Genomic DNA, 4,669 nt, shown 5'->3' with positions numbered 1-4,669 from the left:
ATGGGTCTCGTTCTTAGCCCCTCCAAGTGCGAAATTATTGCATCTAGTGAAGTAATCATTAGAGCAGTGAAATCAGTTCTACCAGAAGCCTCAGTCGTTAAACCTACCGACAGCACACTACTCGGAGCACCTCTGGGCCACAATGCCATTGCTGCAGTCCTTGACGAAAAGTTTAGAGACCTAAAGAGGATGGAAGAGAGAATTGGGGACTTGGACTCCCACGATGCCCTCTACCTTCTCACAAAGTGCCTTACCTTGCCCAGGCTAACATACTTCTAAAGGTGTGCACCAACTTTTGGCAACCCACTTCTAAATCAATATGATGAGCTCCTCAGGTCAATATTCAGGAAGGCGCTCAACCTAGATTTAGATGACAGTCAGTGGGACCAAGCAACACTGCCAGTGAGATTTGGAGGGATAGGCATACGAAAGGCAACTGAGGTAGCACTTCCAGCATTCTTATCCTCATGTACAGCAGCCAACGAATTGGTAGGGCAGATCCTACCAGAGCGTATGAGAGAGACAGCGGGAACTCATGATCAAACGTTCATCGAGGCAGCCAGACAATGGGACACCATTGCACACCCTCAACCCCGACCACAAGTCCCAAAAGACCACAAGCAGGCCCACTGGGATAGCCCCATAATGGAAAAGACTGTCACAGCAATGATTGACAACGCTGATGCTGAAAACAAAGCCCGCCTCCTAGCGGTAACAGCACCCCACGCCGGGGATTTTTTATTTGCTGTGCCCAATGCAGCCCTGGGAACTCGCCTCAGTCATGACATCTCCGCATTGGAGTTGCCCTTCGCCTTGCCGCCCCTATCCTCACCGAACATAGGTGCATCTGCGGAACTGCGATGGCAGACCAATATGGTCGTCATGGTCTGGTATGTCGTAAATCACAGGGTAAAATTGCAAGACATGAAGAAGTCAACGACATCATCAAGAGGAGCCTCGCCACAGCCCGCTGCCCGGCACAAAGAGAACCACACTTATCCAGACCTAACGACCCTCAGAAGCGCCCTGATGGGGTCACCTTGCTACCTTGGAAGGATGGTAAGCAAGTGGTATGGGACTACACGTGCGCTGCCACACTGGCCAGTACCTACCTCCACTACAGCACACGTGAAAGCGGGGGTGCTGCTTCTTTCAGGGAATCGCAGAAAATTATTAAATACAGAGGTCTAGCACACTGCTACAGCTTTGTTCCGATCGGCTCGGAGACCCTCGGTTCGTGGGGAAAATGTGCATTGAAGTTCCTGAAGGAATTGGGGGACAAATTGATCAGCGCTACAAAAGACCAGAGAGCAAAAAGTTTCTTGTTCCAGCGCCTCAGTGTTGCGATTCAGAGGGGAAATGCCTGTTGCGTCTTGGGCACTAGTCCAGCTTCAGAGGAATTCGAAGAAGTGTTTGACTTGCAACAATGATCGAACCCGTCTGTGACATTCATCAATGTTTCCCATTGTTGTGTTTTTCAAGAGATCCATAACCTTTAAGCACCTTTTTGCATTATTATTTTTGTATCAACCCATGTATATCTTGTAACCATCAAATGCATAATAAAGCACAAAAAATATTTAAGGAAGGGGGTGGTAGGAGAAAAGCACACAGAAACTATATTGGAGGGGATCTTATCATTCCCTCTAATGCGTTATGCGTGGTTTCCTCCGAGGCTATGGGTCCCCCTTCTTCCAGCTAGAGGTGGTACTCCCTTCCTATTGTTTTAAAAAAAAAAAAAAAATATATATATATATATATATATATATATATATATATATATATATATACACATTTCATACATATATATCATACATTTCATACATATATATACATTTATATATATTTTGGTTCCTGTCCAGAAGCGGAGGAGCTTCAAGAGATCCATAACCTTTAGGCATTTGTCTTGTATGTTTTGTAACCTTTAAATACACAATAAAGGAAAAAAAAAAAAAAAAAAAAAAAAAAGGGAAGGGGGTGGTAGGAGAAAAGCACATATATATATATATATATATATATATATATATATATATATATATATATATATATATATATATATATATATATATATATATATATATATATATATATATATATATATATATATATATATTTTTTTTTTTTAAACAATAGGAAGGGAGTACCACCTCTAGCTGGAAGAAGGGGGACCCATAGCCTCGGAGGAAACCACGCATAACGCATTAGAGGGAATGTTTAGATATATATATATATATATATATATATATATATATATATATATATATATATATATATATATATATATATATAACTGAAAACTCACACCCCAGAAGTGACTCGAACCCATACTCCCACAACTGGTATGTACAGGGACGCCTTAATCCGCTTGACCATCACGACCGGACAAAAGGAAGTGATAGCCGAGGCTATATGAACCACTTCCCCGCCGGCACTCGGATGGTAATCTTGGGCATAGCATTTTATCAAATCACCTCATTCTTTGGGGCACACGTGAGGAACACAAAAACTAAGAACACACACGTGTTCCTCACGTGTGCCCCAAAGAATGAGGTGATTTGATAAAATGCTATGCCCAAGATTACCATCCGAGTGCCGGCGGGGAAGTGGTTCATATAGCCTCGGCTATCACTTCCTTTTGTCCGGTCGTGATGGTCAAGCGGATTAAGGCGTCCCTGTATATACCAGTTGTGGGAGTATGGGTTCGAGTCACTTCTGGGGTGTGAGTTTTCAGTTGTATATAGTCCTGGGGACCATTCAGGCTTGTTTGCATATATATATATATATATATATATATATATATATATATATATATATATATATATGTATATACATATATATATATAGTTATATATATGTATATACAAGTTTGTGAGGGTACCACCTCTGGTGCCAATGTGGGGACCCATAGCCTCGGAGAAGAAAATAAAAAGTATTCAGAGGAGACCTTGTGGTTTCTCACTGAACACTAATATTATCTTCTCCTACCACCCCCATTCTTTTGTATGTACACATATATATTTACTTTATTTGAACTTTGTTACAAAAAAGGAGTTACATATGGGTTACAAAGATGGTTATCATAGGTTGTCGAGTTCCTCCAGCTCCTCAGATGGCGAGCAGGAACCCTGGAAGCAGTGCGCATTCCCCCTCTGTATCGCCACACTGAGGCGCTGGAAAAGAAAGCTTGCAGCTCTTGGGTCCCTTGTTGTTTCAATGAGCCTAGAACCCAGTTCCTTCAAAAAACTGGTAGCACTTTTACCCCAGGCACCGAGTGTCTCAGAAGCAATGGGGACAAAATTGTAGTGGTGATCCAGTTCTCTATACTTACGGGATTTGGCTGCTTCCCTGTGGGTGGCAGCGCCACCTGGTTGTGCAACACTGAGGTTAATGTAGGTGTTAGCCAGGGTTGATACGCACGTGTAGTCCCATACCAACTGCTTGCCATTCTTCCAGGGGTTCACTGTGATACCATCCGGGCGACCAATAAGAGCATCAGAGTTACGGGGCGTTAGGTAACGGGGCTCTCTTTCAGCTGGGCATCCAGCTGTGGTGAGGCTCCTCTTGATGATGTCATTAACTTCACTGTGCCTCGAGTGCCATCTCCCTGTGCTTTGGCAGAGTAGGCCATGGTGGCCGTATCTGTCAGCCACCACCTCGCCGCAAATACACCTATATCTGGTGTGGATTGACCCAGCAAGGCGGAGGGCCACAGCAATTTGGAGGGCGTGTGGTGTGAGACGCGTGCCAGTTGCCGACATTGGGGTTGCTAACAGGAAATCCCCTGCATGTGGTGCTGCTACTGCTGTGAGGCGAGCAATGTCGTGTTGTGTTGTTGCAGCACCCAGGCACTCTGCAGCAACGTGATCTACAATGGGGCCATCCCAGCTGGATTGCTTGTGGGCTTTTGGGGATGGTGGTTGAGGTGATTGGCCTGCACGAGAGGCCCACTCTGTGGCACAGCGTGTAAAATTGGGATCATGTACACCTGCCAGCTGATGTAAGTGGGCAGGTAGAATTTCCTTCACAAGGTCGTCGGATGCTGATAAGGAGGACAGGAAGGCTGGAACAGCGATTTGCGTTGCTGTTCGAAGTCCGAGGCCCCCAAGTCTTACGGGAAGAGAGGCTTGTTTCCACTGTAGGTCATCGAGAGAGAGGTTAAGGGCTTTTTCTAGCATTGATTTCAGTAACCGGTCATACTCACTTAGTTTTTGGCTACTGTAAGATGGTGAACACCTCAGAAAGTAGGTTAACCTGGGGAGGGACAGACATCTGGTGATGAGGTAGAGTGCATCATGAGCATCAATATCCTCAATCCTCCCATCCATCCTCTTTAGGTCGGCGATTTTCTTATCAAGGACCTCATCGATGGCTTTCAACCCCAGGGGAGCTCCTAGAAGTGTGCTGTCTTCAGGTTTAGTTTTATGGATATTTGGCAGAAGACCCTCTATTCTCTCTACGATGCCCTGGTTGGAACATATTATTTCACATTTAGAATGGTTCAGGGTGAGGCCTAAAACTGCACCCTGCTCCTGGATTTTTCTGATGTCCTCCAGGATTGAGTCTTGGGAACCAGCTAGGGTACCATCATCCAAGAACCAGATGTTAAGCTCGCTGGACTGGACCTCTGTGACTTGTTTGATGACTAAGCAGAAAAGGAGAGGAGCAAGGG

Source organism: Procambarus clarkii, chromosome 2 (genome assembly GCF_040958095.1).
Source record: "Procambarus clarkii isolate CNS0578487 chromosome 2, FALCON_Pclarkii_2.0, whole genome shotgun sequence".
Taxonomy (NCBI): domain Eukaryota; kingdom Metazoa; phylum Arthropoda; class Malacostraca; order Decapoda; family Cambaridae; genus Procambarus; species Procambarus clarkii.
The sequence above is the reverse complement of the archived record's forward strand: the minus strand, read 5'-3'. Positions refer to the sequence as shown.